This window comes from Aquila chrysaetos, chromosome 18 (assembly GCF_900496995.4).
Source record: "Aquila chrysaetos chrysaetos chromosome 18, bAquChr1.4, whole genome shotgun sequence".
Lineage (NCBI taxonomy): Eukaryota > Metazoa > Chordata > Aves > Accipitriformes > Accipitridae > Aquila > Aquila chrysaetos.
Genome location: NC_044021.1, coordinates 19,717,877 through 19,744,146, shown reverse-complemented (window position 1 = coordinate 19,744,146; position 26,270 = coordinate 19,717,877). Strand labels below are relative to the sequence as shown.

General features: G+C 39.7%; 1 protein-coding gene and 1 long non-coding RNA gene across 4 annotated transcripts in view; one reads left to right on the top strand and one right to left on the bottom strand.

The window, feature by feature from the left end:
• Positions 1-3,366: 3,366 nt before the first annotated feature.
• On the bottom strand, positions 3,367-18,006 carry LOC115352917. Of its 2 annotated transcripts, none has more exons than XR_003927326.1 (3): positions 17,817-18,006; positions 10,954-11,091; positions 3,367-3,818 (listed from the first exon to the last, which is right to left on the bottom strand). It is a non-coding gene; the product is annotated as an uncharacterized LOC115352917 (long non-coding RNA). The 2 variants fall into 2 exon arrangements; XR_003927325.1 differs by having other exon boundaries at positions 3,367-3,815.
• CAP2 (cyclase associated actin cytoskeleton regulatory protein 2) overlaps positions 17,032-26,270 on the top strand; it is a 68,214-nt gene continuing 58,975 nt past the window's right edge. Inside the window, exons 1-2 of one of the 2 annotated variants that reach the window (XM_030041690.2) lie at positions 17,032-17,323; positions 18,006-18,142. The gene's annotated coding sequence lies outside the window, so the exon portion shown is untranslated. The remainder of the gene's footprint in view (positions 17,324-18,005; positions 18,143-26,270) is intronic. The other variant, XM_030041689.2, reaches the window with a different exon arrangement.

Sequence of the window (26,270 nt, the reverse complement as noted above, 5' to 3'; positions counted from 1 at the left end):
TCACCAAGGTGGTAAAAATACAATGATCCATGATCAGATAATCAAATCTCATCTCTTGCTCTTTCACAGATCTCATGTATCTTGTTCTCTGTTCTCTTAAGTACTGCCCAATCTCCCACGATGCCCAATCTTTCCACAGAGGTGTGCAAACCCTCTGAAATTTAGAAGAAATTTCAGCTAATTTCAGCTTAACAATTTGGAATCGCTAGCCCAACAGTGTCCGTGATCCTTACACTACTCTTGCAGCCTGCAGCCTCTGGAACTGACGTGGAAAAGGCTCTGTGTATTTTTAAGAAACTTATTTAGGTATAGGTGAATCCATTGACTTTCATGGTCAAGAAAAAAACTTTATACACAGATTCCTCTTAACTGTGTAAGTGACAGTTTAGACACACACCTGGTGGTTATTCTCATACATTCTTTGCACTACAAGAAGTGGGTAATGCTTTGATGTTATGTCAGCTTTGTAAAATTTTGCGCCAAACCCGTATGGTTATAGGAAAATTTAATTCCCATCTAATTAAATGTAGTCAAAATTAAATTTCAAAGCTATTGGCCTTCCTTTTTTCTGTATTTTGGCAAAAGTAAAATGAAATCTGGCCACATAAGGCACTTTTAAAACTTATGGAATCCTAACTGGGTTTTCTATAAGCTCCCTTTTAACGTCACTTGAATAAACATGCTTGAAGGTTCAGAAAAGAATAATAATTTAAAAAAACACCCAAAGATCTTATCTGTGTATCATCTAAGTTTCTATCTGATTCACCCAGTGCTGTTCCTTTTTTTTCCAAGACCTTTTCTTATCCACAGAGGAGCTTAGATTTACCCACTGGAGAGGCCTGGGTGAAGAGCCTTCTCTGCAGCAGGTGCTCACTCTCCATAGATGAGCCATGACAAAACGCGTTGGCATCCAGCACTTGCTTTGAAATAGGTCATGAACTCAGAAAATCCATTTATAAATGTCGCGCCAGGCTGCAGAACGGGCACATGTTTCAAAGTGCCTGAGAAAGGAACCCTCTACCACTGTGCAGGAAGGCTCCTCTGCTCATCCTCTTCCCTTTTCCTCTCCGAAACTCCTGGCACTGGGAGAGGAAAACGGACTTCTGGATCTGCCTGCTCATTCTAAAATTGTTAGAAGGAGAAAGGAACAGTATCCCAAGGCTTTGAAAAACACCAAGAGAAGCTTGCAATTTGAGTTTAAGAACCAATTTGGTCTCTACAGCGGTCAGGAAAGAAGCGAGCATAGAATTGGCAGGATAAAGTAGAGGAGAGGCTGGAAGAGAGGTTTTAAACAGAATCACAGACATTTTCATACTGACTGAAAACTGCTTCCCTCTCAAAGGGTCTAGTGGCCTTCTCCATAGCACAGTGAAATCATTGAAAGCTCTCCAGATACCTTCAGAGAACTTTGGGTCGGGTCTTGTGGTCTTGTCTTCAGATTGGATGGTTTTAATAAAGTGCATTAACAGATGTTTTCAAACACTCCTACAGTCAGGACATCCACAGACAGGATCTTTGCAAGACGTGAGATCATTACCAGACCTGAGAAGAAAAATCCTAGCTTCCTCTCCAGTTTGGTTTCTGCTGCTTGCAAAAAGCTTCTCTGATAAAAAGAAAGAATTTGCAAGTCAGCTCATGAAATAAAAGAGAATCAAATTCCACAATTAACTAGGCCATCATCTAGCACACGCAGTTCTCCATACCTGCCAAGTACTATCAATACTCTAAAAAGAACCCTATTAATAAGAAATGTTGTTATTTGGAATAGACTAAGCTGGGGTTGCCTAGTTCCAAAGAAACCAAATATGCTGACCGTGACACAGCACTCTAAACTTTCCACATGAGATCACCAGATATCTTTGACAGTGAGAAATGAGAATGGGATTATATATTCAGTATACAAAATACAGAATCACATTCTATATCTAGGGTTACATCAAGTTAAATGGCAAGAATGGGTTCAAGTACTTTCCCTCTTAATAAAAAAAAAAAAAAAAAACCAAAAAAACCCAGTAGGATATATGTTCTTCCCTTCCTGCAATGAATTAGACATGCACTATCTGATGATGCCGAACACTATAATTCTCTATCTTGCGTTTTACCAGCGCTCAATACTGCAGTCTGGTGCAAAACAGAACTTGTTTCTAATAGAGAAAATTGAAAGTCATTTCCACAGGCCTAACTTTACTCTAGAAAAATTAATCTCCCTAGGCTTGCTCTGTGGTCAAGACAAGAGACACATAGATCCTCTGAATTACTGTCAGCAGGAGCCTCTTTCTGCTGTTTGTAAAAGGATGCAAGGGGGACTATCTCACCTAAAAAAAAAAGGTGAGTTTTGTTGGGTTTTTTTAAGGCCTGCTTCTGTGGATTCTTCACTCAGTATTATTTTCTTCTATGTAAACAGTTTTCTGCTGATTTTTTGTTTTTCAAATAGAAATATAAGACAGGGATTGCCTAGCTTTGCCTCTCTGATTAAAACTGAACTAAATCCTGAAGATAGTTCATAGAGACAATTATAAAAGCAATATAGCAACTCAATAAATTCTGAATGTATTGTATCAACAGCAATGATACTCTGCTGCTAACTCACAGAACAATCACTATCAGCGTGAAAGATATAACCTTAACTATGATATCAAATATTGCCGGTAAGGAATAATCATGAGCATAGCCTGTGTTTAGATAGACCATGTGAAACCACTGGAGGAAAATGTTCATGATATATTTCAACTAGTTTCCATTTCAGAAAAATCAAGATGATTTTGTGAAAATTTGTATTTGAAATTATCAAAATGTCTATTGTAAAAAGTGGGATTTCCAGTAAATAGTTCATTAAAGAAGAAAAAATTGTCTAAGAAGAAATAAAAAATGGAAGGAACATTTTTCATTGTTTGAAACAAAGTTTTCTCTGGAAAAAATCATTATACCAGAATTCCATAAGTACATAGTCCATTTAAATGTTCTTTTAGGAGGTGCACAAGGACCTCTAAGTGCTTGGAGAGAAGGACTATATTTTTGTTTTGGTTAATTTTCAAGTCTCATCTTCCAATAAATCTAGTGTCAGCATCTAGTTAACAGAGCTGACACAGCATGGATGCTGTATGATGTTTGTATTACATGTTATACATATTTCCACGTAACTTTTGCAAATGAACATTTGTAACTCTCTAAATGCCACAGACTGTAAGTCAAGAACAGATGTCAGACTTGAATGCCTGTCATCGAACACTAAGGTATGAAAGAATGGGAAGAATTAACCAAACATAGTAAACAATTTCACATAATTGCATATTGAATTTTATCTCACATATGCTATGGAATACCAAACACATATGTAACACATTCATTTTATGCATACAACACATATTTTTTGCATATTGGTTATCTTCTTTTTAATCAACAAGTTCTTTTAGTGTTGAGACAAAGTTGCCTGTTTTCACTTACACACGTGTAGATGAACACAGTTGTCTAAAAGTCTTTTCTACATAGCCTTTTCCTCAACATTTTTACTGTGTTTCATTGCACAATGTATCAGTTCTGTTTGATCATTTTTGCCCACTGCAGTGTGAATATACGTGCATGCATCTGTGTGTGTATTGAGAGACAGACAACGCGTGAAATGTAAAAGATGCACTCGCCAGGTAACTAACACAGGTGTGGTAGCGCAAAGCTGCAAATCCAAACACCTCAGATGACTGTGCGCAGGAGGGGAGTTTCAAATACACTCAGTATCAGTGAGCCAGGTTTTATTCTTGGGTAGCTTTCACTGAGTTTGTCTTGTGACATTCTGTTGTGGCTGTTCTTCGAAAAAAAACCTGCTAGAAAAATGCAGACATTTTTTCACATTAAAAAGAGAGAAGCGGATTATACAAGTTCTTTCACAATACTTGAGCTGGAATTATTGTGGTTTTAATGGACATTTTCACCTGGCCAAGACAGTGGATCAATGCAGAATGTCTGTTTGTTAAATGACTTCTCTTCAGACGAAAGAAAGTAGCAGGCTTTTTATGAATGAGTAGTCATAGCAAATCCATAATTTTTGAGAGATGGGTTATTTAACAAGTTGTGAAAAAGTGTAAGAAGTTGTACCATATAAGCAAAATGATTGCTAGAAAGTTTCAGTTCTTCATAAAGCTGCACCAGAATTTCACAGCTGATCAGGGTTCATGCTATAAAATCCAACATTCCCTCATTACTGAAACAGCAATTGTATAAATTTGAGCATTATGTTATGCATCACCACTAGTATCCCTCCTCTTTTTTGGACAGCACCACAGGTACTGTCAGTAAATAAAACCCATAGAGACAACCAAATGTTTGCTGCTACGACACATGCATGGAGCTGGTAATGGCCAATCCCACATCATCCTGCACAACACCAGCCAAAATAGCCAGTGGTGCTGCCAGACTCAAAATATCTCACTATGTCCTTCTGATAATACCAAAGGACAGAAGTCCCACAAATTCAGATCTGTCACCCTTCTGAAACAGATGGAACTTGATGGGAAAAGTATCATAAAACAACTGAAGAGCCAGTTGTATCATAAAACTTGGTTTGAGTCAGTTGAGCCAACTGAATCATAAATAAACAGCCAACTGACATATATCCCCCTGCTTTTTTGCCATGGACAAGAACAATCTATCTTTATTCACTACATATATAGTTACTGATATGCAGGTTTGATGACAGGTTATTCCTTGTGTCACGTAACAAATTCTAGGTGAATGCATTTGTGCTAAGCTGCAACACTGCAGAGCTATCTGAACACAAAGCCCGCAGCAGTGACAGGTATCACTGGGACTCTCAAGTGCAAGTTATTGTTATAAAACCCAGTGCAAAGTTCAGCTACTGAGCTTTTGATCCACAGCATTTGGTCTGTGACTCACATAGGAATTTGACATATTCATACTTTACTCTGCTGTAAGTACCTTGATTGAGGCTTCTGAGGTTAATAAAAAATTAAGAGAGTAACATCTTTGACTCGGATCAGTCCATGATTCACTGATCCCTGTCAGTGCAACCTCAGAGCTCCTCCTTTCCAATGCCATATCTGTGTCCAGCATCTGAATTCTAGGTCTATTCAGGAGTCTGTGCGGGCATGACTGGACAATGACCTGACAATATTCAGTATAGAAGCCACTGTCAACTGGCATGTATTTTTGCTACAGTAGTCACATAAGTAAAGTTTTAAATCATTAGCAGCATACACATTCCTAGTTTCAGATTATATTTCACTGAAATAACTGTATGAACGCTGGGTCAGACATGCAGTAGGTATAAATCAGCAGATCTCTGCAGATTTCTGTACAGGTCTGGAGACCTAGAAGAACTGAGAATCTGACCTGAAACATGTAATAGGTAAAAATACCTCTTACAAGTAAGAGTCTACTTCTAAAATATTAACAGAAAAATTCACATAATTGTCTCCAAAGACATATTAGCTGATTAATACTACCTGAAGACACAGTTCTTGCCCTAAACAGGTACACTAATCTAAGATGCAAATGAACAGAGATAAAGGAATATAGGGGAAAATATGATACCCCCCTCAACTTTGAGAGAACGAAAGAAGAACAAGCATGAAAATGGGAGAGTGAGATTTGTACAGAACCAAATCCTATGAATGAATCTAGGAAATCTGCATTAAAATGGTAAAAATTTGGAGATAATGTAGAGGGAGCCACAGGATGAATTTTAAGCACTTTCAATGCTAAGTTTACTTCCATTGTACTGAAATCACTCTCACTTAGTATGTAACTCCATTCAACACACAAATTGTGCCTGAAACAACAAAAAGCAGTAGCTTGGCCAAGTTTCCTAACAGATCTGTGGATAAGACCACAAAGCTTTAGTCTACAGGGAAAAGCAGTTGACTTGGCAAGTCTATCTGTGGCATGCTGACCTTTTTTTCAGAAAAGGTCACCACAGAGTCAGGTTCCTGAATTTCCCAGGGATTCTGCAGCTCTAAACCTAGGGATCTTCTAGACTGTAGCATCATGATAGCCCAAAGCAACATGAATTAATAAGCCATTTTTTTTAATTCCCACAAAACCTTTTCAGAAGTCTAGGAGCAATCAGGAGTGATATCAGTGCAGTTCTTGGTTATCAGCAACTGTGACCATTGCTGAAAACCTCAGTGAGAGCACATAAAACCAGCTGCACATAGGTGAAAGGCTAAAGGTTTCTGGGTTTATGAGAGGAGGTCTGATTGTCTGTTGTCTGCTCTGAACACAATTATGAGAGTTTAGCTTACACTGCTATCGAGCTGGGTCTTTTTGTTACATTCAATGCACTTGAAAAGAAAAAAAATAGTCAGTGAATTTTTTTTCCCAATTATTTTTAGTGGAAGAAAAGTGCACTATCCACCTCGGACTGCAGGAATCAAGTTCTAAGACATGGCAGATTATAATAAATTGATTTGCTAAACAAGCAAATAGAAACCCTTGAGTTCCACAGCATTTTAACCAAGAGAATGACAGACTGAAACAGGTTTAACACTGATACTAGGTTAAATCTTAAATTAGGTGTGCAAAGCCTTTCAGTTTTTCAGGGTGTGGCTCACATATGGAATGAACAAACCAGTTTTTAAAGAGGTAAAAAACCCATAATTAGAACCATTATTTTAAAGAATCATAGAATAACTCAGATATAGAGTTGTAGATGCTATAAATAATAATATTATTATTCATTCCAAAGGAGCAATAGCTGCTTACACTGCTGAACTTTGTGATCATTCTTTTGGATGAAATTATTTAAAGTTTCCTAAAAAGTGCATTTACTTTATATGCTTTGTATAATTTATATATTCATCTTTGGTTTCATTTTTTTTTAGGATACATCATATAAATGGTTTAAATAAGGCAGAAGAAATTGCATGAATGGACCCCCTTGCTGAAATGAAAAATAATTTTGGAAAAAAAAAAAAATTAGGGGCGGGTGAGCTAGATGATCTCAAGAGGTCTCTTCCAACGTGAACAATTCTGTGATTCTCTGACAGATATTTATATATATTATATACCTTATGGTATATACCATATGTATAATATATATTACACATTATTTAATTATTATACTTTATATAATTATTATACGTTATATTTTATATATTCTATATATATCATGCAAATAAAAGAAAATTAAAAGCTAATGTGGTTATTTTCTTTAAATAAAGTTACAAACTAAAGAAGTATTAGCAAAGAAAAATAGTAAGAGAGAAAAAGGGATATTTCTGTGTTCTTGATCAGGTATTTTAACAGCACACTCTCCAATTCAATGTGTATAATGACAAAGAGAAGTAACTACTGTGACTATTAGTACTGCAATTCTTCATACAAAATAGATCACTCATATCTGTATATACATATACTCAACAAACCAGTCCTAATATAATACTGGTTCATTTGTGCTTATAACTCTGCATGCAGTCACACCTTTCCAGCTATTCTAAAGTTTATGAATACTGCATAAGGGGAACTGGAAGAGCATTCCTAGCATCCAAAGATTTTGAAAAAGAGAGGCTGCGACTGTTTTCTAACCAAGTATTAACACCAGGCTGAATCTACCCCTACGGTATAGAAACTGAGTAATCATGCCCTGTGCAGGTGGAGCGTGGGAGGTGAAATCCACAGTCAGTGAATGAGGTTGCCGGGCAAGACACACACACACACCCACACAGCAGCTGCTACTGCTGTTCCTCTCAATAGTCCAACATCTGAAGGAGACAAGCTTTCTTCAAAGGTGAGCTGATTCAGCTGCACAAAGGTTTAAGGACATCTTTGCTGACATTTTTGCTAATTATTTGCTAAATTACAGCTATCTCCTATTAAATAAATGTAGCGACTCAGTTGACTTCAGCTGGAATGGGAGTGGACCCCTAAGGATTGCCACCTGCTCTTTTCAAATCAATGGCTAAACTTGTGCTGACATCAGTCATCCTGGAACAAACAGGCCTTTAAACCTGAGGCTCTCCCTCAAACAAAACTGGACTATAATCAGCAGGTGTTTTGCTCAGAAAGGCTCCTGTATGAACTTCCAATTCCTAAAAACAGCCCCAGGACACATACAGATGCATATTGGCACTGCCCATTGTCTATTTAGTGTCTGTACTGAAATGCATTTTTGTAAGGGACCTAAACACCTCTGAGGATCTGAGCCTTTGCTCATCATCCTCTTCCTGGTCGGTATTAGGAAACATGAATATATATGTGTACTTATACGTGAAACTAATTGTTCTAATGCTTGTTATTCGCTGGCATCCAGCCAACAGTCAGAAATGTGACACGGTAACTTTGAATCCAGGTTTTGGTTGTACTCCTGAATATGAATATTTGCATTTCAGAAAATGAAGACATTGAAAAGGTTGTGATTAATGTCCTAGAACTGACATAAAAAATGACAACAGGAGAGTGGAAAAAGGTAATAACAAATATCAAAATAACTAGTAAAAGCAAACAAATAATAGTCCCTTCTGTTCTGCTTTTATTAATGAACAGTAAATGACCACACAAGACTCACAGCCTTTTGGCTGGGGACCTGTATCACACAAAAATCAGGACAACCAATGAACAAATCAACCTGGAAAAACTCCCATATGTGGAGCACATGAGGTTCTCTACCAAATTTGTTCAGTAACGCTAAAGAAAGGATTTAAGGAAGATCTGCTATGAATACCATGAGGATTCCTGGGAAAGCTACACTTCAGAAGTATTTCAACTTCTTAAACATTATCACATTAACACTGGTGAACCATTATAAATACTGATGGATGACTCAGGAAGAGAGGGATTATATGTGTTGCTCACCACAACTGATGATGTAGATCAGCCTATGGTTCCAAGAATTTTAGTGTGGGTACCATCTTCTCTTTCGTTTCCCCAAAAGATTTCACTCCATTGTTCCTCTAACATGTTTTATTTTCCTTTTATTAAGTATTATACAAAAGCACTCCCAATAATTCATTACTTGCTGCTGATGAAATGCAACCCAAGGTCCCCCGATGTAGCCCCTAACTTTGCTTATCACTAAGGTACGTACACAGGAGGTCACAGAAGCCATAGACAAACCACTCAACCATGCTGAGGCAACCAACCACAGGTAAGCAAAACAGGTTTGGCTGATTGTTACAGGCTGAATGAAGCCGGTGGCTGGAAGAGGCTGACGTTTCAGGATTGGTCAGCTCAGATACATGCAACAACCTTTTATATGCTGTGGCATATATGTGCGCCTTTAATACTGGTTTGACTTTGTAAATAAATTCTTCATGGTGATACACAACTGTTTTGGTTATTACCATTTAATGTTTTATAAAAACCACAAGATGCACGGCATTGAAACAACATTTTATACCAGCTGCAATGCCTGAGTCTATCTTATACTGGAAAAATGAGTTGGAGCTGCTTACAACAAAGATTTGGAGATATCCCAGCTGGGCACTAGAGGCAGATGACCTCCTACAGATTAGAGGGACAAGATGGAGTTGAACCTCACTGGGATGCTGAAAGGTCTCTCACTAATCTGACATGTACATCTAATGTGTAACAGTAATCTAATGAAAGACCTTACAAGTGCCTGTGGGCCACAGATTCTCTATGAAGATGCTTCTGGGTTCTTTCCTTTGCATCTAAAATATTTATATTTCAATCTAATAGGATATACAGGAACTTTGATTAAAAACTCTTTTAACAACTATTTGCTTGTTTCACAAATATTATAAATTGCATTGTATTTACTATTGAATTTATTGTATTCTAAGCATTTCTGTTTTCCTTCAAATCCTACATATATTGTCAGCCATATTAGCTGCTCAAGGCTAGACATCAAATCTTCATCATATTTCTCTCTTATGCTCCTTTTTTCATACTCTGTGACAAGTCAGTTAAATCAGTGGAAATCTGTATACAACCAACAGTTTTGTTTCAGAGGTACTGATATAACTGAACCAGAATCTAAACTGAAGTTCTTATTTATACCAAGGCTTTATATATTTTTAATGTTCATGGTCTAATTCATAAATCAGCCTTAGAGTGTTGTTTTCCTTTCTTTTCCTTTATGAAGATACAAGAATGGCACATTTGATGGGGGATTAAAAGAGAACTCCAAGATGAATTATTCAGGAGAGCAAACAATATTATTTTCTATAGAAAATGATAGCTTTTAGAAATACAATGCAGTATGTACAGAGCCTGTGTAAATACAGGAAAGCAAGAAAATAAGAATGAAATAAATGACTGGTTTTGAAACAAAAAGATTATTTCTGATACCTAAATCATTGGCCTACATTTATTCAAGTGAAACATTAATCCAGAAATGTAGGGTGAAGTGCTGACCCTGTTAGTCAGTGACAAAACACTCACTGACTTGAGGGGAACCAGGATTTCACCCCATCAGTGTGAAATATTTATAGTTCCTTCTAATCCATTTTAGGCATTAAATTTAAATATGTTTTGTTCCTTTTCTTTGCTCGTCCTCCCCTTTTTGGAAAAAAAAATAGGAAGACAGGAAGATAACCTGGCTACTTGGACAAGATGATCATTGTAGGTCCCTTCCAACTGAAATAGTCTATTCTATTCTATTCTAATTCTGTTCCATTCCAGTACTTGGCTTGATTTACCCTAAAACCTTTTTTAGCTTTATACTTACAAAGTTCTTCTAAAAGAACAAACCTTTCTTTACTCAACAGAGGAAATTCTTCTGCCACAGCTGTACAGGAAAAACATGTATTGAGAAGGACAGATTTCAGAAAAGGGGGCTGGTCTTAAAAACCTCTCAGAATACTGCAAAATAAAAAGATACCACTCCATTTGCCACAGAGAATATGAAAGGTAGAGTAAATGACTGTGCTAGGCTCTGTGCTGCTGTGCCTGATCAGCTCCTTGTACCTAATCTAGGTAGTCATTGTAAAATAATAATTTAGGCTGACAAAACTGCATATTAATATAAGTAATGTACTGTACCTAGGGATCCTTGCCAGCAGTCTCATTTTGCAGGAGGATATAAAACTGAGATATCCTCAGTCTTCAAGTCCTCGGTTGAGGGAGGGGTTGAAGGAGCAGAAGAAAATTGATGTCGCTGTCGCCCCTGGCATTGCAGTTCTGTATTGGAAAAGCATAAATCACCTCAGTATCTTTCAAGAACTAAGTAAAAGATTTCAAAGACTTACTTACATTCAAAACTTGTGGTCTTTCCCCCTCTATTCTATATTAGGCTAGTAAGGGTATTTACAGAAGATATCTGTCAACAGCTAAATGGGTCCTTACAGGTTGAGCCCAAGCATAGTGAATACGGCGAGGGAAAGGTCTTTATTTTCTGCCTGAGTGAACTGATCTAACAGGGACTGAGTGCTTATCTTGCTCTCCCCTCACCCATCCAGCACAAAGGAGCTTGCAGATGGACAAAACCAGCTAGGTACAGTATTGGCAGAAGGGGGTAGCAAATGTCACCCAGTAGCTAATTAACTGTTGTGAAAGAACAGAGGAATTCTGTGTCTAAGGGGGTTTCTTTGACTTACTTGGCCTGCAATGACTGCAACTGGGGTTATGCTACTTATGAACCACTGTCTGAATAAGGGCATGGTCTAGTTAAGTGCTTGGAAGAACACTAAATATATAACCGTCAGAATACACATTGGTTATCTGCCCACATTGCTATTTGATTATATCCTACAAAGTGTTCTCTCTGTAAAAAATTATGTCACCAAGTTATCAATTCATGTGATTTTACCACAAATTTTGCACAATTTGGTGTTTTCCTTAAAGCACCATTTCCTAGAATCGGGTGATTGTGTAATTATTTCAAACAAAAATTAAGTTTCTAGCCCAGTGGGTTGTATAGTAAACCTTGAATTCATTACTTGATTATTCCCCAATGTCTCAGAAATAGCAACAAAAAGAATTTCAAATGTCCCCTGCTTTTTAGGAAAAAAACCATATTTTCTGTGTGTCTAGATTTTTCAGTACTTCTGCTGCACCAGCTGTCTGGGCTTTCCTATGCAACAAGAACATTGATCTCAGGGAATCATTACTAAGTCATCCCAGAAAAAAGTTTAGAGCTGGCTCTATGCTTTCTACCTCTAGAGGCTGAAAAAAATGTTCGCAATCATCTGGATTTACTGGGAAAAAACTTACGCCGTGGCAGAACCTTCTCAGCAATAAGCAGAAAGGGATCTTACTGACCGCTAGACGAGGGATTTTAGCCACTACTAGAATAGTACATGAAGGGGACTGATGCCTTTTACTGATGATGGACACACAGCAAGTCTTGACAAGCTTTGATCATGACATTGATGCCATCATACACATGGTGATGAAAGAAACATAGCAGCAGACAACAAAGAATGTCATCTAGTAAGAGAAAACTGCAGCCGCAAGAAAACATAGATTAAAACAGCAGACTTTCATGCCTTTCATGCCTGACCCATTCGCGCATTCTGAAAGTGACTGGAGCTCCTAAGGATGCTGGGACATTTCGAATGAGTCAAAGAAGCTGTGGCATGAAGAAGACCACAAAACAATTTTAGTAGTTTTTGACTTTTGGCAATATTTGGGTACGCTTGCATTTTCCTCAGACACAGCTGGATTACAAACCACTGACAATGACAAGGTCAAGAGCACAGACATTTAACCAGCTGCAATTATCCTACTAAGATGCTTCACAGCTCACATCTGGGGCTGGAACAGTGGCCCAGCATCACAGTAAAGCTGTCCTGAAACTCTGTCAAAGCAGAACTGTATATTCAACTACTAAGCTGAAAGCAGTACCTCACTTTGTTTAGTGGTACCGGTGCATAACCAGAGGACACTGCCAGTCTCTTAAAGGATCCCCTGCAGCCTAGATTGAAAAAAAGATGAAAACAGAACTAAGAAGTTCAAAGAGAAATGCTAACAATTCTAAAACAGGAAAACTAATGTTGACCAACGAGTAAGACTTCGTCATTCCTTTTGACTACTGCTTCCATAGGTTTCATACATAGCAAAAGAGTAGATCAAGATGACATGATAACACCATGCTCACACTTGAAAATTCTGCTTTCCTTCCTCTTGCAGTTAAATTGTCCTCACTAAAAGTTCCTTGCAAATTTCTGCCCATAATTAAATGAAAAACACGAAACTTCACTTGAAATCTGTATCAAAACCCAGTACTGTATCTTTAAAGAGGATTTTTAGCAAAAATACAGCACAAGCCTGTATCTCATGATAATAAATAGATAGGGCAATGTAAATACTTAGCAGAACTGAGGCCCAAGCCTACAATATTCACTGAGTAGCATTCCCAGAAGAACAGCTCCACAGAACTGAATTAAACCACAACACTACCATAAGTACAAGTAGTCACAAAGATTAGTATTTGTGAGATCAGGACATTTTCCCCTTGGATTCAGCAATGTCCTTAAACATATACTGAATTATAAATAAGTGAGTAATTCCATCTCTATGCGACAAGCTGCTTAAATACAACTGGAATGCCTAAGTGCTCTGCCACACAGGGATGCCATTACTCACATACTTAATGATAAGCACGTGCTTATTATTTAACTTTTTATGTTGCCATGCCTAAAGAGAAGCATACAACTAATTAATGTACAATTATGAAATGAGAGTCCACACCCCCAGAGCTTACTGCATAAAAGAGAATATAGAGAAGAGATAAAAAGCAGTAGAGTGACATCTGTGAAACTAAATGTAATTTGAATCTGCCTTAATCTTATTTTACAGGTGATCAGATTGAATGATGACACATTCAGCCTTATTTCACAATAGTTTGAAAGAGGAGAAATAGTCCACTTCTTTGGCAGAATCTTCCCTTTTTTTCCTGCGTGTTTTGACACTTGATCTGTACAAGATACTCACAAAGTGCTCTTCACAGATCCGTTTAGTTAATTAGCTATATGCTGTTTTTCAAGTTCTGTAGACTAAACAGCAGATTTGGTAAGCAAAAGGCATCTTGACATATCCTGAATGCACTCCAATATTATTTAAGCAGATCTAGCAAGTCACACTACCAAGATTTTCACATGATATTCCAATTTATTTTCACATCAGTAAGTGCTTGTGCAATTTTAATTCATATTAGTATTTTCTGTATTGCCCCAGCAAGGACAGACTTCATGAAATCAAGGAAATGAGCAAAAACATTTGTGGTTTTCTCCAAACTCATCTGTGAATCATTTAGATGCAACTTACATCAATAGGGAAATTCTACAATCAAATACATTGAAAGTCCATTTTCAACAAATACTGGGAAGGTAAGCATTAACATTTTCAACAGTTTTCTTCTGTGAAAAAACGTGTATGCAAATAAAAGATGCGCCAGAGTATTTTCTTCTAAGTAGGTTACAATGCTGTCATTCTACAGAGATTTTGATAGCCTATCTCTACAGCCTCTGACGTGTACTTTGGGATCCCTGCATGACTTTAGAAATACATTCTTCTATAAAAGGGAATAAAACATGCCAGCCTTGGCATAGATTGTAAAATGAAAAAAAAAATTATAAAGTTATATTAAATGCCATACACTATGCTCCATGAGCTACTATATTTTAATTGGGTAACTTCCCGCAAGAGGGCTATTACTGCACTTCTTGCATAAGAAGTGGTCCTCATTATTTCAGGAGGACTATAGCATAAATTAGAATTGTAAGGGGTTTTTGAATGTTTTGATCCTGAAGTTGGTGGCCCTGTCGCCACTAAAAAAAGTACACAAATAAAAAACTTTAACTTTTAATGTTGCAGTTTCTGGCATCAATAAATCTAAGCCAATATATGAATGCATTGTTAGACTGAGGGCAACATGTCCTCAGTACACAGCCCCAAAGTCTGATCTTCCAGTCACTCCTTTCTCAGTGTTTCACTTGATGCCAATGCCAAGTATTTTCAAAACATATTTTTTATTGCTGTCCAAGCCTTCTTTTTCCTTGATGGGATGAAACAATAGCATGTCATCTAGTCAATATTTTTGCACATAAAATATTTTGCAAAATCCAAAATTTGCACATCTCTCATTTCTTTCTTCTTTTTAGGGCACTGTTGCCTGGCCTGAATTAATAGCTAAAAAGTTCTAAGATTACCTTTATTTATATAGAAACGGCAAGACTCTCTTCTCTAATGTTTGCAGGTGCTACATCTTTCATCTTTGCTTGCCACTGGGTTTCCTCTATATTATGAGGTCACTTTACAATTACTGAATCTCCTTTTTTTCCTTTCTCACTAAATTTACTACTTCTTGTTTTTCCCTTTACTTTAGTCTTAGCTTTTTAAGTTTGCCAACATTGTCCTGGGGAAGAGAGAAAAAAGAACTTGTTTGTTTTGTGTAGAAAACACTAAAAGTCAGGAGTGAAGACGTGTTATAGGGAACTTGTTTTAGACCTGTAGGGCATCTGCCAGTTTGGTAGCCTCAGAAGACTTTCCATAGAAAGGAAATGCCTAGTGGTTTTTCCCTTTTCCACATCCCTGTGATGTAAAAGGATGATGTGGAATGCTTGACTTTGCTCTTACAGTTAGAGCTTGTAAAACATTTCATAACTTAACTACATTACATTTTTCTCAAATTAAATTGATATTCTATAGAAATTCAATTGCACTTATCATCCTAAACTTCCCACTTATCACACTGACACTGCACAGGTGCTGGGATTTTTTTTTTCTCTCTGAGTTGTATGGAATACGGACCTTGAGCTTGAATCTAAACGCAGTAGTTTCACAGTTTCTTAATCCTTTCGTGTCTTCTTTCCAGAAAGAGATCTTCTAGGCTTGTTTCTCGCTTCTCTTAAGTAGTTTCTGTGTTCTGTGCATTTTTACAACCATGTCTTCAATTCCATACTACCTTTTTCCCTTTTGGAAGGTGTGGCAAGACCCTCTGGTTTAAAACCTGTGCTGTTCCTTTGATTTCATCTGGCTGTTTACACATGCCAAGAAGCAGTAGTTCTTTTCACTGCGTACAGGAAGCTGCGGCACTGATTTTTGCAATTTCCGATGGCAATTAGTCCGCACTAGTGAGTTTGGATCCCAGACTGATCCCTGCAGTCAGCTTGCTTTTGCTTAATGCTGTCTTTAGGCATGTGAGGTGTGTGAGCTGCTGTTAACTATGGCATCCTTGATAAAATACGACCTTCCTCATCCCCTATTTAACTGCTGCACAATTAAAACAAATTCTTGCGTTCTGTATTTTATAGTGTTGTTGTCAAACCACCAGAAACGAAACATAAAGTCTTCTAAAATAACCTATATTTGATAGGGAAAAGCACTACTGATTTTCGCACAACTACACGGTCGCCTTGAAAAAGATATGTGGTCTTTTTTATTATCACTGACTAATGAATTATTTTTCCATTCAAGAGCAAACGGTTCCTTTGAATACTGTGAATTCATGCTCTTCTCCCAAGACTTCTGTGCAGAAAGCCAGCTCATTTGATACTTGGAGGTGAAGCAGATTTCAGGTGGATGATCAGACGCCCCTTGGGACCACGTGGCGACGAGCAGCGCGTAATTGCAAAACAGGCGTGCTCCCACTTGGCCAGGGGTATGGACTAGCCTGAAGCCCAGAGAGCCTGACAAACGAGGCCTAGGCACGAGGGTTTGCCTACTGGGAGAAGTCCTGATTTCGTGGCCGTACCGAAAGAAGGCAGTGACCCCACTGTGGGCCCGGCTGTAGCAGTGCTCGGGCTAGTACAGTTTAGTCCGGCTCGGGGCAGACAATGAACTATCTTGGCGTACCTGAGGCCGCCCTCAGCTTCCCGTGCCGCGTGAGGGGTCTGCCGGTTTCCACACCGGCCCCGCTCTCCTTTCCCAGCGCGGGCCAGGCCTGCGTGGCGTGGGGTGCTCGCTTCCCGCTCACCCGAGCTGTGCCCGATGGGCAAGCGGGGCTGCCACGCCTGCGGCCGCGGGCGCCCCAACCCTGGGCGCCCCAACCCTGGGCACCCACGCTCTCCCCTGCTCCTCCGTGATGCTCCACCACTGCCATTTCCTCTCAGGCTCCCAGCCGCCGCACCGCCGCCGAGAGACATCTCCCTCTCCCTCTCTCCATTTTCACACTCCACCCACTTTTTGCTTTCTTTCTCCATCTCTGCCACCGTCTCTCTCTCTTTCTGGACTTGTCTTTATTTGGCACTCCCGGAAGCTGCCGGGCATTTCTCTCCCTGCCTGCCCGGGCAGCTGATGTGACTGACTGACACCGGCTCCCGCTGAGGAGGAGGAGGAGGAGAAGGAAGAGAAGGAGGAGGAGGGAGAGCAGCGGCGAGGCGAGGCGAGGGAGGGGGGAGCGAGTGACCGGCCACGGATTTTCATTGCAGAGAGGAGGGGAAAAAAAAGGCTACGCGGGTCATCAAAACAGGTAATTCAAGAGCAGGCACCGGCGGCAGGGGCGGGATGCGGGGAGCGGCCCGTCACCCCCCCCCCCCCCCCCTCCCGCCGCTTCCCCGGCCCCGGGCAGGCTGGGGCGGGCCCGGCGCGGCGCGGCCGGGGCCGTGGGTGCGCTCCCGCCGGCGGTGGGGCGGAGGGGCCCGGCCGCCGCGGCGGCAGCGGACATCTTGTGGAGGGGGGCTAGCGATGAGGGGACGTCTTCGGGCTCGGGCCGGGGGGCCTGCGGGGCGGCGGCGTAATTCGTTGAGCGGGCAGTGCCCCGGGAGTTATCTGGGTCAGGGCCCCGCCGGGCGCGGCCGTGCCGATGGCCCGGGTTGCGGTCTGCCCCTCGACTTCCCTCCCGTCACCTGCGCCGGGATGCCCACGGAGAGCCTCCCCCTTCCCACCCCACCCCCGGGTGATAAGGGCAAAGAGCCGCGGGGCGGGGGAAGTAATCGGAGCGGGGAAAAACCCCGGCAAAATACCACCGCAGATGAGGGATCCTCTCTGGGGCCGAACCCGGACCTCCTCCGCCAAGGCCGTGGTCAGCGCCGGCGGCGGCCGTGAACGACTCCCGGGGGGTGCTTTCGGCTGTGCCCCAGCCCCCCGCCCCGGGTCCCGGCAGCCCAGCTTTGCGACGGGTTATTAAAAATGCCCTCCGCTTGTTTACGCAGACCTGACTCTGTCAAGCGATGCCAGCCTTGAACTCTCTTAATCAGCGTAAGATGATCTAATTTCGAGGGAGGCGGCTGTAGTGCTGGTGGGTAGCTGGGCTCCGAGTCCTTGGTTCCCCCCGCGCTTGGAGCCAGAGGTATGCGTGTGGTGGAGGTGACTGAGTAGCCTACAGGTTTAGCCCGGAGTGAAGGGTCAAACAGCGCCCGAGGGTGAGAGTTCTGAAGACAGAATACATACCTTTATATAAAAATATATAAGGGATTCTGCAAATACAAGACGACGTTCAGAGGGGGCAGGAGGAAGGCAGAAATGAAGAACCGTGAAGCTGAGATGCTGCATTTTGCAGTAACTTGACATCTGAAAGGAGCACTCCCCCAGAGACGCAGCCAGCACAAAGCTGAGGAGAACTTGTCATGACCCCACCTAAAAATGTGAAATCTGTCCTTTGCTGTGGGCATTGCTGTAGATCTGTATCTTAGCATTACAGGATCAACAGTGAGGATTTTTAGCAAGTAAAATTCAGATTTCATAACGCGTAGGGGCAGTCTTAAAAACAAAGACCATCTGGGGAAGAGAGCTTTCTTTAGATGCATTACCTAAATGTGGTTGTTTTCCAACGATGGAAAACATTTTCAGAAAAAAACCTACACAGAGGCCGGTCTATTAGGAAATAGTTGGAAGGAGTCCGTTTAGCAGGGGGGTAGGGTAGGATCAATACTGCAAATTTTTATTAATTTATTTCTAAGGCAGGCAAAAGTGGCAATGGTTCATGGACTACCATGTTTCATTGTTCTGCGAAACTAGTCAGGAAGCTAGTCCTACTTCAGAAATGTAACTTTTAAAAATTATTTAGAATAGCAAAGTGGTAGATAGAATGAGTTGAAACTCAATACAGTACTCTGAAAGCTGGCCTTTTAAGACATTACCGCAAGGTGGATATCCTAATTGTATTCAAATTTTATCCTAGCATTTCCTTTTAATTACTTATTATGCAAATGGTAATAAACTTTTTTCTGATTCTATACGTTTTCGACACAAAGATTTCATAACACTGTTTGATTCTATTTTGAGCAAGTTTGCACAAGAACAAAGGCAACCCACCTCCTGGAGCAAAGCCAGGCACATACAACAATATGGCCCTTTTTGGTCTTGGGCATAACAAAAATGCTCGTCTTCAGAATACTCTTATGATTCATTTGAGTCTTCCCCCTCAAATGAATGCTGCTGACATGTGGAAGATGGACAAGCACAGCTCCAAATGTAATGAATAAAATATGTTTTCTCAATTAAATAAAAATGAAGAGGATGTGCATTATTTACTATTACAGTAGAACCAACCTATGACATGTTTTTGTTATTCTTTGTCAGCTATGGCGCTCACTTCAGTGACGAAAAGTGTTTCTTGATACACCATAAGGAGCAAGGATACTAAGATTACATGTATTAGCCTCCCGCCCCATCATTAGGTTTTCTAATCCCAGTGTATAAATTTTTATTAAACATGTAAAATGCATTGGGGACCCTAACTTACAAAAAAAAAAAAAAAAAAAAAAAAAAGAATGAAAATTCCCCCAGGACTAAAATTCATGGGAATCTGAATTAGCAGGTATTGGAAAAGAAGTAGAGTGCAGCAAGGAGGGCTGGAAACCAGATGGACTGTATTCAGCTCCCAGCCTTGACATTGACTTGCAACATTACCTGGAGCAAATCAGATGATCTTTCCATGCTTCAGTCTGTGGCCTGTCAGCGACAATAATGTTGCAAGTGGTTTGAACTCTAGAAAGAAAAATGGTGAACTGCCAAATATGTTAAAGAAATATTCTTTATGGTTCTGCAACCACAAAAAGTTTTAACAACATGTACAACAGCAGCAAACTCAATAGTTGCAGTTGCTGCCTACTAGAACATCTGACTACATGAAAGAGAACATTCTTTACTTATGCTTATTGGGGCAAAAACAAAGAAACACCTACGATAAATCAGGTGTAAATTATTGCAGTTATTCAGACAGCTGTTTTAGTATGAACTGGTTAAAAGATTTTGCTTGATAAAGCACTCCTAATGTATATAAATAATTTTAGCTCCTTTCTCTAAAATGTTAAGTGCACCTTTTGCAACAGGGGGAGCAATTCAGAACTTGTCATTTTCCTGAGGTACAGAGTCAGCTCCAGTTGCTCACATATTTTTGAAAAATGAGTAATTTTGGCAGATATGGTTTACTGTCTCTGCAAATAAGAAGTGCTTTGAACCCTAAAGGCTCAACTGTTCAGAATGCCACCGCTAGAACTATACCGGAATATTAACACCTTTACTAAGCAGTGTACATTCAGATGACAAAAGCACACATAAGCACAGCTGCATCTATGGCAGAGGTTCTGCTGATTCAGCCAGTTCAGCAAGGCTATGGGTTTTGGGGTTTCTTAAACCTCTGTGATAGTTGTCACCACGTTAGCAAGACTTTATGGCATAGACATGGCCTTAGTCTGTACACATACTGGCTACTATTGTCTTCATTTCACCTGTGTATATAAGGTATTCTGACTGTGTCAAATTTCAGGGACTTTTTGTTACTAAAAAACGTCCCATTGAGACTACTTTCCTGAGTATATGCTAATGGAAATTGCTCTGACCCACAATTTTTCAGAGAGTAGCAGGCTAAAGAAATTGCTTGTAAAATCCAAAATACCAGGAGTAGTATGCTGGAATCAAAGGCTTAATGATTTTGTAGCATATATAAAAAAAACAGGTAAATGCTCGAGTACATAACTGAATAGTGTCATATTTTTCCAAGAAGACATGCTCAGATCCTATGCATTAACGTTATGTTTTGTATTAGTTAAATAATTAATTGCTTTTTGGGAGGAATGTAAAGAATTATTTACATTTCCATGTGTAATCCGTCATCGTTTAGGAGGAAGAAACAGAAGAATAATTCACCTAACAGCTCTGGGTCCTCTAAAGCAACCATTGTAGAGTAGAAAAGGCTAACTTTACAAGCATGTAAGATGGGTCCAATTCGATCTTTCTCGGTTTCATGATACCTCACACTGAAACAGAGGAGGATTAAAAAGCCAAATATCTCAGATCTTGTAAGTGAGCAAGGTTGCATGGATTATCATTAAAACCCAGGACCTCCAAGTAGTAACCAGGTTATAGCAGGAAATAGAAAGGTCTTTTTTAGTAGCAGGTGGCCCATTTCATCCTGAATCAGAAGCAAAGGCACAACCCATTGCAATGCTAGCAGTATTGCAGAATCAGTGGGCTGAATTTTAGAATGGGAGATGGGCCAAGGCCTTGAGTTTTTGTGATCACAAATGAGCTGCAGAGCAAAGGGAGTACTCAAACAGCAGGAAGTTTGCTTCAGCCCTCCTGGCTGCTGCCATGCTGGAAGAAGGGCCGCAGGCTGCAGGCTGAGTGAGGCAGCCCCAATGAGCCTGAGACCATCAGATGCAGAGTGTCAAGACCATAATTGCAGCAGGATGTTCTGGTAAGAGCAAAAATGCTAGCTAACTTGGCTGAAATAAAGCCCAACTATTCAGGCTTTGGCATAATATGGATATGCATGAGAAGTAGGATGTGGAAGTGTTGTGAAAGGCCACCCTCAACAGCAAACAAAACCGTTACTAACCTTGGTACTGAATAACTCTAGTCTCATCTTTTCTGCAGAATTTCATAGTTTGTGTTTTTAGAGCTTGCAACACTGTTTAGTTTTAACTTTCCCCCTTTGCTTTTCTCCTTTCACATCCCAGAAGTACTGAAACACTCCATAAGGGTTTGTACTTTGTGGAGTTTACCCTTTCAGACAGTGCAAATTCAATTTGGTTGGAACCGTAGCATAAAGAATCTTACTGTTCAGTTATTATGAACTGAGCACTTTAATAAAATCAATGCCTGCATGCAGTATTTTCTCAGTTCAGCAAGGCAGCCTGCTTACATACAGTAATTGGACTTGTGACAGGTAATTAAATGGCTTGTAAGGCCTTTCGGATGCTTGATTACATGAAAAGCACCACACTAATACATAGTAAATGAGGTGGCTAAGAACATTGTGTTTCTGTTGATTGGAGAGATACTAAAACTCTTACACTTCATTGGAGGGGGAGAGGAAAATAAAACCAAGACAAAAGACTATGAGCAGTGGTGACATAAAAAGGGAGCATAAAAAGAATAGGAGAATGTACTTAGAAACTGGGTTGCCTTGGTTATTTTAAGTCAATCATGCTTACATAGGCTGTCAAGTCTTGACTGCTTCAGTATATCATTAAATAGTGAACTTGTTCTTTGTGATCACAAAATTGATAAGACAGTCAAAATTACTCAGCAACGGATAGGAGCTCTTCACAGAACTTACATATAATTAGAAAGTGAACTGATATTCCAGGAGATACTAAGTACATACATGAACACATGACATATTTTAAAGAATTCATATTAAATTGTCAGAGGTCTAACCACAGTCCATGCTATTATTACATTGACTTGTAGACACACAGCTTGACGTGTGCAGTTGCTCACCCATAATTATGGGACTAAACTGGGATGTGATAAGAAATCTGAAATGCGTCAACAGTCTTAGGGGTACTTGTCAAAATAGAGATTGTTTTACAAAGTAGTTTTGTAATATGTTTTAAACAGTGGGATACAAAATTGCCTCCATTCCTTTCCTGCATGTTTTTGTAGACAGCAGCCTGATCACTGGGAGAGGGAGAGAAGCAGAGGAAGAGACAGAATGCAATCAGAAAAGTATGCTTTATGGTACCAACAGTACAAAGCCAGACAAAGGAAAAAACTTTGGTTAAATGGAAGAGGTGCAACATGAACCTGCTTTTTCCTCTTCTTCACAAAAGTCTTTTTTGCTTATAAAAAATAACCCTTTAAAAACACAGAAGGTATACCAAAGACAAGTCCACAGACAAGATAATTTGGGTAGCACACTCTTATGCACAGCAACAGAGGACTCATTTGTAACATATCAAAATGGCATATCCACCCACAAAAAGCAGAAGTGATACAGACATTTTTGTCTTTTTGCTATTCCAGGTATAACACTTGTCCTTTTTGACACACACACACACACACACACACACACACAAAAGTTTTAAAAATTCGAATACTGTTAGACATAAAAGACTGTATCTTTTACTAGGATAAAAAAAAGATGTTTTTTCTCTATACTTAAAAGAGCATTGCTTCCAAAGGAGCTTGTAGCAGATCTAGGAGCAAAACAAGAAAAAAAGGTCACCAAAGGCTCTGATTTGAACCCTGAATCATTCTCCTCACACAGGGCTTTACAAAGAGGTCTTCTGGTTTAATCCAACTTGACATCAGTTTGACAAGCCTCTCTCTGTTTACATTCCTCCCATACAGCTAATGGGAAACAAAACACAAACCATACAAGGAAATGTTTCTGTCTGTCTACCAACACACACTTTCTTCTTACCAATACTCCCTTGCTTTACATTCTCCACCCAAAATCTTTTATGGTAGTAACCCAAATAGCTTCAGGGGCTCCTCGTTAGCCACTCAGCCAGTACCAGTCTGCTTCTGAGGTCTGCCTGGGAATGAACAACCCCTGAGGCCCCAAGCCAGTGGGTTTTCATTGTCTGGAGCAGAATGGGGTGCAGCAGGAATTTGGGTCTGATGCCAAAGGTGGCAAAAAGACTGCTGCTCAACACAGCTTGGAGTTGGTACATACGTTTGAATGGTGGTGTAGGAAAGGTAGCCATTTCAGGCTCAAGCTGACTGGTTTTTTTTTTCAGAAATGAAGTACCATAAGGTGCTTTTGTAATTTGAGGGGATGTTCAGGAACGCATATGCATTTCCCCTCCCTTGATCTATATTGATATATATTGTACAGAAGAACTCTTAGAGGACAGTACTTTGGATCTATAAAATGTTCATGACTGGCTCTCTGATGGTACCAGCTGGCAGTCTAGGTTTTTGTATCTTTTTTTTCCACATCTCAGTAGCAATTTATTAAAAGACTATGAGAGAAAGCACTTGTGCAGGCTGCTATACTTACAATAAGGTTGTGATTTTCCAAGCAGTGTAGGGATGTTAGATACAATTAAAATGCCGCATTGCTGCCTGTATTCTGTTATAGGCAACTGCACTTTTTTGGCGTAGAGAGGAAAACCAAATATAACCTGTAGCATCTCAGATAATGAGCATGAGTGAGACCTGGCTTAATTTTTCAGAGGCAAAGTGGATTTGGAAGGACTGGTACTTAGGGAAAAAGAAGAAATAATTGAGCAAGTTGCATCTTTTTCTTCTAAATTAAAAGAGTGAGTGCTAGGAAGTAAAACAAACCGTGGAGCTTTATACTATCTCTTGCTGATGTTTGTCAGAATAATATCACGCTTTACAGGATGGCACCATTCCTGTGTTCAAACCTGCCATTTTTACATACCTGATAAGTCATCATATATTTATTTTTTTCCCTTATGCTACTATACTGCTTTTCCCTGTGGGCTCGTTACAGCTTGTTTCTTCTTGAGGTAGAGCAGTATGGTCCCCTGTCATAAGTCACATACAATGATAACAGGAATAGTACCTGTGTGTTTTGGCTTCCTGTTTGACTGCTATTTGGGATGAGTATGTCAGGGAATTTTAGTCTACAGACAAGTTTTTTTCCCTTGATAATAGATAAATGGTGCTTTGAGACAGCTGTCAAATTGGAGAGAAAAGCAGTGATATTCTCCCAAGGCCTGTCTATAAAAAGAGATCTGATTTTTGGTCTTCAGCATGCCTTGTTTTACCTGGTTTTGCCTTCACTTCTTTTGGGGAAGAAATGACAGATGGTAGTATTACCACATGCTTTTAGCACTCCCCCAAGAAGATATCACTAACTGTAAAAAGGGCAGATCTGTGGATCCTCCCTCTTATGTTTTTGTGCACAAGAAACAGTTAATGATGTCAACATTTAAATGATTGTCAGTAGATGTGGGTTAACACCTTTCCTGGCTCCTAGTTGACCTTATTTTCCATGAAGGACAGTGTACTTCTCCACCAAGAGAGCAAATGGATACAGGATTACATGGGAGTTAAAGCACTGTTGTTTTTAACTCCTTATAGGTGGTCAGCATCAACTCCAGGAAAAGATACATGATCAACCCCAATAATCCATTTCAAGATAAAAGCTTTAATTAAAATCCTAGTAGAGATGAGATAGAGAATCTGTTTTGACGTAAAAATGTGCTTTATGGGAGTGGAAGCATCCCATAGATGTATTTACATCCTCTTTACTTTTCATTTGGCACCGTAAGTAGACCGGTCTTGTTATTTATTTATAATGTAAGCTCTGATACTATATCACAGAGACAGTATCTTCACAGAGTCAAGCTGTACCATTTGTGTTCTGATTCCTTTTGAGCTGTGGCTTCACAGCGTCAGTTTGACCACACAGAGTGCAGTGTGGAATGAAAGTAATGAGATGAACAGCTGAATATAGGCCAAGAAAATGCTGAAGGTTGTCATAATATGAGCCAAATACGTGAATCCCTAAATATAGGCAAAGATGTCAATGTTTAGGTTGAGAATGGATGAAGAGAGTTGTCATCCTAGTGCTCAGTGGAGTCTTCACTTCAGAACAGTAACATTAATTCTAGTCTTGTTTGTAAGATAGATACCTAGTCAATTGATGGTAAAGCAAAGTGTAAATGTAAGGTTATTATATGTACAACTGATTTGCTCTTGTAGTGTTATATACAGTAATGGCAAAAGTATACTTGCACTTTATTCATACATGACAGGGATACCTGTGTGTATATTTATGTGCATGAATATATATAAATACACCATGTAGTCACAAATATATAAGTACACATAAAGAGGTAGGTTCGGTGTAAACATAATGATTAAGTTCTTAAGTGTAACATTCATTATAAAAACAATGAAAACCTGGCATCCCTAATTTTATGGTAAAAATGGTTCCTACTTCTGTCTAAAAAGACTATAGCAATATATTATTCTCTGATTGTTTTGCTGGTGGTAGCTGCTTTTGGAAGAACAACATTGTAGTTCTCCAGCTAATGGCAACAGTATAAAGCTGTGAAGAATATAGTGAGCAAAAGACTATGTTGCAGTTGGAAAGTGTTGCATAAAAATGTCCATAGGGTTATTGAGCTGGGTTACTCCCTTGAGCATCTGACACCGTAATCCATATTCTTAGCATCTTACAGAGGGCAGTTTGTTGGGTAGAACATTACAAGTCTGATCCACCTCTGTTCATTTGTTAGATTCCTCAGACCTCTGAGTGTGTGCAG